Source organism: Rhinopithecus bieti, unplaced genomic scaffold (genome assembly GCF_001698545.2).
Source record: "Rhinopithecus bieti isolate Rb0 unplaced genomic scaffold, ASM169854v2 scaffold_15131, whole genome shotgun sequence".
Taxonomy (NCBI): domain Eukaryota; kingdom Metazoa; phylum Chordata; class Mammalia; order Primates; family Cercopithecidae; genus Rhinopithecus; species Rhinopithecus bieti.
Genome location: NW_016808003.1, coordinates 210,748 through 224,040, shown reverse-complemented (window position 1 = coordinate 224,040; position 13,293 = coordinate 210,748). Strand labels below are relative to the sequence as shown.

General features: G+C 40.6%; 1 protein-coding gene across 1 annotated transcript in view; it reads right to left on the bottom strand.

Moving 5' to 3' along the window:
• The window catches only part of BCLAF3 (BCLAF1 and THRAP3 family member 3), a gene marked incomplete at its 3' end in the record, with an annotated part of 40,199 nt that overhangs the window by 19,309 nt on the left and 7,597 nt on the right, over positions 1-13,293 (bottom strand). The window lies entirely within an intron of this gene.

Sequence of the window (13,293 nt, the reverse complement as noted above, 5' to 3'; positions counted from 1 at the left end):
AAAAAAAAAAAAAAAAAAAAAAGTAATCATTTAACACATTGTGCTGTGTACCAATTATTTGCCAGACACTGTTCTAGGGCTACAGCAGTGAACAAAAACAGGCAAAACTTCCTGCTCTGATAGCGATTACATTCAATAGGGAAGCTTATAATTTAAATAAACTCTGGGTATCAGTTCATACCTATTAAATTTAACGAAAATAATAAACCCAAAGGTGGTAATTTTTTTTGGGGTGGGGTAACAAAATATTGATGATAATGAGAAAGGAAAATTTTCTGGAGCATAATCTTTTTTTCATTTTAAAACAAAACATATTTATTGATGTTGAATTCACACGCCATACAGTTTACCCATTTAAAGTGTACAATTCAATGTTTTTTAGTATATTCACAGTGATATACAACCATTATCACTGTCTAGTTGTAGAACATTTTCACCTTCCCAAAAGAGACCCTGTTAGCTGTGACTCCCCACTTCTCCCCTCCCCTGCTTAGCCTGTTTCTATGGATCTGCTTATTTGAAACATTTCATATAAATGGAATCAAACAGTATGTGGTTTTTTTGTGACTGGCTTCTTTCACTTAGCATGTTTTCAAGATTCACCTGTGTTGTAGCATGTATCAGTACGTCATCCCTTTTTATGGTAGAATAATAGACATTTCACTGTATGGGTACATCACATTTTGTTCATTCATTCACCTCTCCATGCATATTTGGGTTGTTTCTACCTTTCAGCTATTATAAATAATGCTCTTACAAACATTTGTGTACAAGTTATTGTGTGAACATATGTTTTCATTTCCTTGGGTATATACCTAGGAGTGGAATTACTGGGTCACTTGGTAACTCTATGTTTAACTTTTTGAGGATCTGCCAAACTTTTCCAAAGTAGCTGCACCATTTTACATTCCCACCAGCAGTGTATGAGGGTTCTAATTTTCTACATCCTCACCAACACTTACTATATTTTGACTATAGCCATCCTAGAGGGTATGAAGTGGTATCTCATTGTGGTTTTGATTTGCATTTCCCTAATGACTAATGGAGAGTAATCTTGAAACATGTAAGAAACTATGAAACTAATCATACCTCCTTTCCTTTAATCTAGTAATTTCAGTTTAAACTTGTTTCAAAAAAATAATTCAAAAGAAAAAAATCAACTGTGTATACTAAGATGTTTGTATCAGTTTTATTCATAATAGTAAAGAAAAAAAGCCCACGAAAACTAATAACCCAAATGCTCAACAAAAAAGATTAAATGAATGTAAGATAAATACATCTAGTTGCTTCCTACCTTTTTCCCAGCCTTATGTGTGTCTTTTCCTCCACACACCCTACTAGTCCCCTACACCACACTACTCGCTTTCCCTGATCAGGCCGTGCTGGTCCAGCACATGGATGGCCTTCCCTCAGTCAGCTTGACAAACCCCTATTCTCTCCTGCCTGTGTAACTATCACATCCCCTAGGACTCTTTCCTGGACTTTCTTTTTTTTCCCTCTGGGCTTCTTTCTCCTTGGGAATTCTGGGTTTATTTTGCAATTATTTCAACACATTGCATTTATTTACATAATTGTATTTATTTCCATAGGCAAAAGACTCCATTATCACAGAACACAAAACTCAAATGACCTATGAACATATGAGATGTTCAACTTAATTAGTAACTGGGAAAATACAAATTAAGATCATAGCCATTTGATATGCCAAAGGGCTATGATCACTCATCAGATATGCCAAAAATGTTTTTTTAAGTTGCATATTCAAAAATGTTGGCAAAGATGTGTGAAAATAGGAACTCTCAGTTACTGCTAGGTGAACTGTACATGGTACAGTATAACCAGTTTGAAAATACCGTTGCCCCTTGTTATACTCAAGGGATTGGTTCCAGAATCCCCACATATGCCAAAATCCGTGCATATCCAAGTCCCTCTGCACAGGCAGCTTTCGCATATCTCAAATGCCGTATTTTCTATACACGTTTCTTTGGGAAAAACTCCACATATGAGTGGACCCACACAGTTCAAGCCCGTGTTGTTCAAGTGTCACCTGTAGTTTGGAAATACCCAATAAAGTCGAACATGCCCATATCCCACAGCCTAGCAATTCCATGCAGGAATATACATTGGAGTAGTTCTCAAATTTTAGTGTGCATTAGAATCACCTGGAAGGCTGGTTAAACCACAGATTGCTGGGCCCTGCCCCTGGGGTGGGCCCCACCCTAGCAGGTTCCCAGGTGATGCGGGTGCTGCTGGTCCAGGAGCTACAGAACCACTGGTTTTAAAGGAAAAGTGGAGATCACTTAGGATAAAATACTTACAAGTGAGATTTATTGCATGTGATAAAAGAAGTATTACTAAGAACATTTTCCTTTGCCCAATATTAAAATTAGCTTTATTAAAATTCAAATGGGCCAGGCACGGTGGCTCATTCACGCCTGTAATCTCAACACTTTGGAAGGCTGAGACAGGTGGATCACGAAGTTAGGAGATTGAGATCATCCTGGCTAAAATGGTGAAAACCCGTCTCTACTAAAAATACAAAAAATTAGCTGGGCATGGTGGCACGCGCCTGTAGTCCCAGCTACTCAGGAGGCTGAGGCAGGAGAATCGCTTGAACCTGGGGGGCAGAGGTTGCAGTGAGCTGAGATCGCTCCACTGGACTCCAGCCTGAGTGACAGAGCGAGACTCCGCCTAAAAAAAAAAAAAAAAATTCAAACTATTCATTCAAAGATGGTGAATTTTATTGCATATAAATTATACCTCGAAGCTGTAAAAACATTAGCTTTGGGGTGAGGAAAATATTCTAAAATTAGATCAGATATTATGGAGATGGTTGCATAACTCTGCAAGCATACTAAAAACCACTGAAATGTACACTTTAAACCAGTAAATTATAAAGCTATTTTTTAAAGTTAACTTTGTTTGCAATTGCTTAGTGGGCATCAGCTGGTCATGACAAGTACTAGTTCAGCTGCTTGATAGATAAGAGAGGAGGTTTAAACATACAGCCTGAGCTGAGAATGCTTTTTACATTTTAAAGGGTTGTAAAAAAAAAAAAGAAGAAGAAGAATATGTGACAGAGACTGTATGTGACCCACAAAGTCTACAATATTTACTACATGGTTCTTTTTTCTTTTTTTTTTCTTTTCTTTTTTTGAAATGGAGTCTCACTCTGTCACCCAGGCTGGAGAACAGTGCTGCGATCTCAGCTCACTGCAACCTCCACCTCCCGGGTTCAAGCGATTCTTGTGCCTCAGCCTCCCAAGTAAATGGGACTACAGGTGTGCACCACCACACCCGGCTAATCTTTGTACTTTTAGTAGAGACAGGGTTTCACCATGTTGGCCAGGCTGGTCTTGAACTTCTGGCCTTAAATGATCTGCCCGCCTCAGACTCCCAAAGTGCTGGGATTACAGGCCTGAGCCACCGTGCCCAGCCCATGCCCAGCTAATTTTTAAAATTTTTTGTAGAGATGGGTCTCAATATGTCGCCAGGGTGGTCTCAAACTCTTAGGCTCAAGAGATCCTCCTGCCTTGGCCTTTCAAAGCATTGGGATTACAGGTGTGAACCACCACACATGGCTGCCAGGAGCACTTCACACACCTTCCTCCTGGAAACATTTTCTTCACTTGGATTCCAGAATACTACATTTTCTTGGTTTTCCTCCTACCTCTATAAGAATTCCTTCTGTCTCTTTTGCCAATTTTTCCCCATCTTCCCCATCATCACCCTGACCCTTAAGAGTGAACCCAGTCTTCCTCTAAATAGTGACTTTGGTCTTTGGACTTGTGTCTGTACTCTCATTCAGTCTCATGCCTTTAAATACCCTCTATAAACTAACAACCTCAAATTTGTATCTCCAGCTCACACCCATCCCATGCACTCCAGTCTTGCATATGCAACAGCCCACTGGATTCTGTAAACATGTCCTTGAGCAAACTCCTGATCTCCCTCCAACATTTTCTCCTCTTACAGTCTGTCCCATCTCAGTAAATGGCAGCTCCATCCTTCCAGTTTTCAACAAAGAGGAAATACAAATGTCCAATAAACACATGAAAAGATACTCCACCCCACTAAGAATCCAGGAAATAACATGAAAATGATGAGATATTATTTCATACTCATGAGATTTGCAAAAATTTAAAAGTCTGATGGCACCCATGTGTTGACAAGAGTGGGAAAACAGAATTCCTTCCTCTCTCTCTCTCTTTCTTTCTGATGGAGTCTTGCTCTGTGACCCAGGCTAGAGTACAGTGGTGCGATCTCGGCTCACTGCAACCTCTGCCTCTTGGGTTCCAGCAATTCTCCTGCCTCAGCCTCCCAAGTAGCTGGGATTACAGGCACGTGCCACCATTCCTGACTAATTTTTGTATTTTTAGTAGAGATAAGGTTTCACCATGTTGGCCAGGCTGGTCTCAAACTCCTGACCTCAGGTGATCCACCTGCCTCAGCTTCCCAAAGTGCTGGGATTACAGGCAAAAGCCACTGTGCCCGGCCAGAAAACAGAATTTCCTACCTGAGAAAATTTTCTCCCCAAAAAACCATGAAGCAAAAGGAAACAGTAAGTCTGTAGAGGTACACCTCATTTTGTTGTGCTCTGCCTTACTGCGCTTCACAGATACTGCATTTTTACAAATGCAGGGTTTTTTACAATGCAGGGTTTGTGGCAACCCTGCATTGAGCAAGTCTATCAGTGCCATTTTTCCAACCTCACGTGTTTACTTCTTGTCTCTGTGTCATGTCACATTTTGGGAATTATCAAAATATTTCAAACTTCTTCCTTACTATTATATCTGTTATGGTGATCTGTGATCTTTGATGTTACTATTGTAATTGGGGGCACCATGAACCATGCCCTTATAAGATGGTGAACATAATCAATAAATGTAGTGTGTGTTCTGATGGGGCATTCTTCCTTCTCTCTCCCTTTCCTCAGGCCTCCCTACTTCCTGAGACACACTAATATTGAAATGAGGTCAATTAATAATCCTACAATGGCCTCTAAATGTTCAAGTGAAAGGAAGAGTCACACATTTCAAGTTAAATCAAAAGCTACAAATGATTAAGCTTAGTGAGGAAGGCTCATCGAAAGCTGGGAAAGGCCAAAAACTAGGCTTCTTGGGCCAAACAGCTAAGTTGTGGATGCAAAGGAAAAGTTCTTGAAGGAATTAAATGTGTTACTTAAATGAATACATGTATAAGAAAGTGAAACAGCCTTATTGCTGATATGGAGAAAGTTTGAGTGGTCTGGATAGAAGCTCAAACCAGCCACAACGTTCCCTTAAGCCAAAGCCCAATCCAGAGCAAGACTCTAACTCCATTCAATTCTGTGAAGGCTGAGAGAGGTAAGGAAGCTGCAGAAGCAAAGTTGGAAATCAGCAGAGGTTAGCTTGTGAGGTTTAAGGAAAGAAGCCATCGCCATAACATAAAAGGGCAAAGTGAGGCAGCAAGTGCTGACGGAGAAGCTGCAGCAAGTTATCCAGAAGATCACTGACGAAGGTGGTTACGTTAAACAATAGGTTTTCAGTGTAGATGAAACAGCCTTCTCTTGAAAGAAGATGGGACTTTCAGCCGGGCGCGGTGGCTCACGCCTGTAATCCTAGCACTTTGGGAGGCCGAGGAGGGCGGATCACGAGGTCAGGAGATCAAGACCACGGTGAAACCCGTCTCTAACTAAAAGAATACAAAAAATTTAGCCGGGCGTGTGCGAGCGCCTGTAGTCCCTAGCTAGCTCAGAGCTGAGGCAGGAAATGGTGTGAACCCAGAAGCGGAGCCTGCAGTGAGTCCGGCGATCGCGCCACTCACTCACAGCCTGGGGACAGAGCAAACTCCATCTCAAAAAAAAAAAAAAAGAAAAGGTTCTATTTCTCCAATCACTCTCCAACAACTGTTGTTTCCTGATTTTTAATGATTGCATTCAGACTGTGTGAGATGTATCTGCATTGGTGGTTTTGAATTTGCATTCTCTGAGGCGAGGATGATAGCATGTTTCATGTGTCTGTTGGATGTATGAATGTCTTCTTTTGAGAAATTCTGCTCATATCCCTTTCCCCCACCTTTTGATGGGTTTTTTTTTTTCTTGTAATTGTTTGAGTATTTGTAGATTTCTGGATATTAGCCCTTTGTCAATGAGTGAGATTGCAAAAATTTTTCTCCCATCTGTAGGTTGCCTGTTCACTCTGACGGTAGTCGTTTTGCTGGCAAAGCTCTTATTTAATTAGACCCATTTGTCAATTTGCTTTGCTGTTGTGGATGTAAACAAGTCAAGCATTATGGAAACAGTAGCAATTCCTCAAGATCAGACTAGATGTACCATATGATCCAGCCATCCCACTACTGGGTATATACCAAAGATTAATAAATATTCTACTACAAAGAACACATGCACACCTATGTTATTGCGCACTATTCACAATACAAAGACTGGAATCAACCAAATGTCCATCTGTGACAGACTGGATTAAGAATGTGGCCATATACACCATGGAATACTAGCAGCCATAAGAAAGGATGAGTTTTTGCATCCTTGTAGGGCGATCAGCTGGAAACCATCATTCTACAAACTATCAACAAGAAGAGAAAACCAAACACGCATGTTCTCACTCATAGTGGGAACTGAACAATGAGATCACTGGACTCGGAAAAGGGAACATCAGCCACTCGGGGCCTATCATGGGCGGGGGAGGGATTGCATTGGGGAGTTATACATGATATAAATGATGAATGATGGGTCTGACGAGTTGATGGGTGCAGCACACCAACGTGGCACAAAATAGCATATGGCAGAAACCTCACGTTATGCAACATGTACCTAGACTTAAAGTATAATAAAAAAAAAAAAAAGAAAAAAAAAAAAAATGTGGAACTTTTCACAGTAGAGAGGAAATTGGCCGGTCCCTCAAAAGCTTTAAAGACAGGCGACTCTCTTGTACGGGCTAATGCAGCCCGTGACTTCCCATTGAACCAATGTTCACTAACCCATCTAAAAAATCCTGGGGCCCTTAGAATTACACTAACTCTGCCTGGCTCCATAAATGGGACAAGCAAAGTCTGAGTGAGCAGAACCTCTGTTTATGAGCATGGTTTACTGGAAAATTTTAAGTCCACTGTTGAGGAACTACGCCCAGGGAAAAAAAAAAAAAAAGATTCGCTTCAAAATATTACTGCTCATTAACAATGCACCTAGTCACCGAAGAGCTCTGATGAGAATACAAGGAATTACTCTGTTTTGGCCTGCTAACACAGCATCATTCCTGTAGCCCCATAGATCAAGGGTGAATTTTGACTTTCAAGTCTTGTTATTTAAAGAAATAGTGTTTGTAAAACTATAGCTGGGCTGAGGCCATCGATAGTGATTCCTCGATGGAGCTGGGGGGGGAGGTCAATTTAAAACCTTCTGGAAAGGATTCACATTCTTAGATGCCATAAGAACATTCATGACTCACTCATGGGAGGAAGTCAAAATATCAATATTAACAGGGGTTTGGAAGAAGTTGATTCCAGCTCTCATGGATGATTTTGAGGGGTTCAAGACTTCAGTGGAGGAAGTCAATGCAGATGTGGTAGAAACACCAAGAGAGTTAGAATAGGAAGTAAAGCCTAAAGATGCGACTAAATTGCTGCAGTCTCACGATCAAACTTGGATGTATGCAGAGTTGCTTCTTATAGATGAGCAAAGAAAGTGGTTTCTTGATTGGAATCTCCTCCTGGTGAAGATGCGATGAACATTGTTGAAATTACAAAAAAGGATTTAGAATATTACATATGTTTAGTTGATAAAGCAGTAGCAGGATTTGACCAGTTTACTTTAATTTTGATGGAAGTTCTACTGTGAGTAAAATGCTATCAAACAGCATCTATGCTACAGAGAAATCTCTTATTTAATTTTTTTTTGTCTTATATTTTTTCAGAGGTAGGGTTTCACTTTGTTGCCCAGGCTGGTCTTGATCTCCTGGCCTCAAGAGATACTCCTGCCTTAGCCTCCCAAAGTGCTGGGATTACGGGGGTAAGCCAAAGCATCCAGCCAGAGAAATCTTTTGTAAAAGGAAGAGTTGATTGATGCAACAAACCTTTTTGTTGTCTTATTTTAAGAAATTGCCCTAGGCTGGGCGTGGTAGCTCATGCCTGTAATCCCAGCCCTTTGGGAGGCCAGCGTGGGCAAATCAGTTGTGGCTAGGAGTTCGAGACCAGCCTGGCTAACATGGTGAAACCCCATCTCTACTAAAAATATAAAAATTAGCTGGGTGTGGTGGCACACACCCGTAGTCCCAGCTACTTGGAAGGCTGAGGCAAGAAAATCACTTGAACCTCCAGGAGATGGAGGTTCCAGTGAGCCACAATCGTGCTACTGCACTCCAGCTTGGGTGACAGAGCAAGACTTCGCTCCCCCTCCAAAAATTGCCCTAGCTACCCCAACCTTCATCAACCAACCCCTGATCGGTCATGAGCCCGTAACACTAAGGCAAGACCCTTCATCAGCAGAAAGATGATGTACCACTGAAGGCTTAGAGGACCATCAGCAATTTTATTTTTAGCAATAATGTATTTTTAAATTAAGGTACGTATTGTTTTAGACATAATGCTATTGCACATTTAACAAACTACAGTATAGCATAAACATAACTTTTATGTGCACCAGGAAACAAAAAATTGTGTGACTCACTTTATTACAATATTCGCTTTATCTCGGTGGTCTGGAACCAAACCCGCAATATCTCTGAGGTATGTATGCCTGTACTACAAATAGAATTAAATATATTCAAAAGCATTGGAGAATATTAAAAAAAACCTACCTTGAATCAGAAATTCACAAACTCAGAACAGAAATAGATGAAAAACAAACAAAACATGGAAAATGAAAGAATAAAAGTTGAGACTCAAGAAAAAAAATGGGAGAAAAAGACTCAACTATCCCAAAAATGAGGAATAAATTACAACATGCCCAAGGGAGAATAAACTCAAATTAAAACGTAATAAGGAACATTGAAGACAGGCATGAAAACAACCGAGAAAATAAAAAATGACATTGAGGGAGAGGAAGAGAGGGGGAGAGAGAGAGAGAGAGAGAGAAAGAGAGAGAGAGAGAAAGAGAGAGAGAGAGAGAGAGAAAGAGAGAGAGAGAAAGAGGAGTGGGGAGAAGGAAAGAAAGGGTCAGAGAGAAAGTAGTGAAAATAGCAAATAGGTAGAGAAAAAAACTAATATTCATGTAATTGCAGTCCCTGAAGAAGAAAAACCAAACAATAGAACTGAACTAGTATTTAAAACTATAATTCGCTCAGAATGCAAGAACACATTCCAGAAATTTTAAAATACCTAAAATACCTGAATCTACACATTTAAGGGTTCACCAGGTACCTAGGAAAATTAATCTAGAACAAATAAGTCTGAAATACAGCCTAGTAAAAACTATTTGATTTCAAACATAAAGATAAAATTCTCAAGACTTCCAGGCAAAAAGAATAAATAACTTACAAGTTCAAAAGAACTGGATCAGTATCAGATTATGAGATTTTTCAAAAACAAAATACAAGGCAAGGTGAGAAACAGAGCAGCACTAAAAAATAAAACTCAATGAAAGTAATGTGAGCCAAGGATTTTACATCAGTTAAGATGTTCCTTAAACATCAAGGCAACAAGAAAAACAGTTTTCAACTTACAAGGGTATAGGGAATTCTGCACTCACTAACCGTTCCTGAGGAATATACTGGAAGATGAGCTTTATTCAACTAAATGGGGGAAATGTCAGCAAAAGGACTGATGGTGAGCATTTAAAAATGTGTAAATGTACATATAAGACACTAAAAGAAAGATAAGGATGAAGGTGGAAGATTAGTGTAAAATTGCTACACATTGGCCAGGCACAGTGGCTCACACCTGTACTCCCAGCACTTTGGGAGGCTGAGGTGGGCAGATCACCTGAGATCAGGAATTGGAGACCAGCCTGGCCAACATGGTGAAACCCCATCTCTACTAAAAATACAAAAAATTAGAAGGCGTGGTGTTGCACACCTGTAGTCCCAGCTACTCGGGAGGCTGAGGCACAAGAATCACTTGAACCCAGGAGGCAGAGGTTACAGTGAGCCAAGACTGCACCACTGCACTCCAGCCTGGGCCACAGGTAAGACTCTGTCTCGAAAAAAAAAAAAAAAAAATTGTTACACATTGTGACAGAGTTAAAAAAAGAAACAACAACTAGAAAATGGGAGAAGAAGAGAAAGCAAGAGAGACTAGTAGAAGCAGTTCCACTGCTATGTACACTATAGGTGGGTTTAAGGGATACTGGCAGGAAAAAAAACAGATACACCAGATATTAAGAGGTTAAACAAATCAACACAGGGTGCTAAGACAACTGGATATCCACAAGCAAAAGGTTAAAGCTTGGCCCTACCTCACACCATATACAAAAATTAACTCAAAATGGATTAAGGACCTAAATGTAAGTGCTAAATCTACAAAATTTAGAAAAAAACATAAAATAATCTGTGTGATCTTGGATCAGGAAATGATTTTAAGTTAGGACATCAAAACAAAGCAACATTATTTCCAATGGCTGCTACAAAAAAATCAAAACAAAACAAAAAACAAAGCAACAAAAGAAAAAATAGATAAAACTGGGCATCATCAAAATAACAAGTGTTTCAGGGATGTAGAAATATTGGAACCCTCATACATTCCTGGTAGAAATATAAAACAGAGAAGCCACTTGGAAAAGTGTGGCAGTTCCCCCACAAGTTAAACATAGAGTTACTATATGATCCAACTATTCTACTCCTAGATAGGTACCCAGGAGAAATGAAAACATGTCTACACAAAATTTGTATACAAATATCCACAGGAACATTTTTCATAATAGCCAAAAGGTGAAAACAACCCAAATGTGCAAGATGAATGAATGAATATAATGTAGTATTAATATACCCATACAATGGAATATGTATCATTTGACCATAAAAGGGAATGAAGTACCAATACATGCTACAACACAGACAAACCTGGAAAACATTATGCTAAGCGGAAGAAGCCAGTCACAAAAGACCACTATTATATGATTCCCTTTATGTGAAATGTCCAGAATAAGCAAATCCATAGAAACAAAAAGTAGACTGGTGGTTGCCTGGGTGGAAGAAGGGGTTGGGGGGATGAGAAATGATGGCTAATGGGCATAGAGTTTATTTTTGGGGTGAAGACAATGTTCTAAAATTAGACTGTGGTGATAGTTGCACACTCTACGAATACACTGAAAAACACTGAATTGTACACTTTAAATGGGTAAATTGTGTTATGTTAATTCTATCTCAACAAAGCTGTTACAGAAAAAAAATCAACTGACAGAGATTCCACACTAAATGTGAATTCAGCATTTACAAATGCAAAGAATAAAAATTCCCCAGGAAAGCCTTTGCAACAAAGAAGCCTCAGGCTGGGCGTGGTGGCTCATGCCTGTAATCCTAACACTTCCGCAGGCAGATCGCTTGAGCCCAGAAGTTAGAGACCAGCCTGGGCAACACAGTGAGACTTCCTCTCTCCAACAACAACAACAAACAAACAAACAAACAAACAAAAAGCCACATTCCCATCACAGAAACGCACCAAGTCAGAGCCCACAGAAAAAGAGCACAATCAGTAGAATAGTGAGAAGGGGAAGATAGACCTGAAGAGACCATCATGCATTATTATCTTGGCCACGGTGGGTAGCTGTTATCTGTTATTGCCAGTTCTTCAGTAAGGAGGAGCACGAAGTAGATAGAATTCCACAGTTGCCTATCATTATCTTACTTTGATCACATAGATGCAATTTCACACACACACGCACGCATGCACACATACACGCATGCACACATGCACAGATAAATAAGCAAACAAAGGAGTGAGGGCATTTTAAAAGGTGTAAGTACAAAGGTAAATGATTAGAACAAAAATGCAAACCTTCCTAAATACCCCCCCCAAACACACCCTAAGTTTTGTAATAAAAGAGCAAAATATCTACCTCTCATAGAGAAATGGCAAAGATAACAAATACACATAATTGTAAAATATTATGATGGATTTGAGGCCAAATTTTTCAGTCCTAACAATAAATGTGGGTAGGTTTAATCCACCTATTACAATAAAAATTTTCAATTTGACTAACAAAAGAAACCTCAATGACTTTTACAATACAAAAGACACATCTAAACCAAGGTAACTCCCTTTTTTTTTTTTTTTTGAGACAGAGGCTCTCTCTGTTGCCCTGCAGCAGCACGATCTCTGCTCACTGCAACCTCCACCTCCGAGTTCAAGCAATTCCCGTGCTTGAACTGGTTCTATAGGTGTGCACCACCACGTGCAGCTAAATTTTTTTGTATTTTTAGTAGAGACAGGGTTTCGCCATGTTGGCCAAGCTGGTCTCGAACTCCTGACTTCAGGTGATCCGCCTGCCTTGGCCTCCTGAAGTGCTGGGATTACAGGCGTGAGCCACAACACCAAGCCTCAAAGTGATTCTGAACGGTTAAAAATAAAAGGTTAGGCCGGGCATGGTGGCTCACGCCTATAACCCCAGCACTTTGGGAGACCAAGGCAGGAGGGCGGATCACCGGAAGTCAGGAGTTCAAGACCAGCTTGGCCAACAAGGCAAAACCCCGTCTCTACTAAAAATACAAAAAAATTAGCTGGGCACGGTGGCTCATGCCTGTAATCCCAGCACTTTGGGAGGTCAAGGTGGGTGGATCACTTGAGGTCAGAAGACCAGCCTGGCAAGCATGGCAAAACCCCGTCTCCACTAAAAATATTTTAAAATGTAGCTGGACATGGCGGCACGCACCTACAGTCCCAGCTACTCGGGAGGCTGAGGCAGGAGAATCACTTGAATCCAGGAGGCGGAGCTTAAGTAAGCCAAGATCACGCCACTGCACTCCAGCCTGGGCGACAGAGTGAGACCCAGTCTCTAAATAAATAAGTAAATAAATACATGGCTGGAAAAAGTATATGAGGCAAATGGAAATAAAGAGAGTAGGTCGCCGGGCAAGGTGGCTCATGCTTGTAATCCTAGCACTTTGGGAGGCCGAGGCGGGTGTATGGCGGAGTCAGGAAATCGAGACCATCCTGGCTAGCACGGTGAGACCCAGTCTCTACTAAAAATACGAAAAAAAAAAAAATTAGCCGGGCATGGGAGCGGATGTCTGTAGTCCCAGCTACTCGATAGGCTGAGGCAGGAGAATCGCTTGAACCCGGGAGGCAGAAGTTGCAGTGAGCCAAGATCGCGCCACTGTACTCCAGCCTGGGCAACGGTGCAAGACTCCATCACAAAAAAAAAAG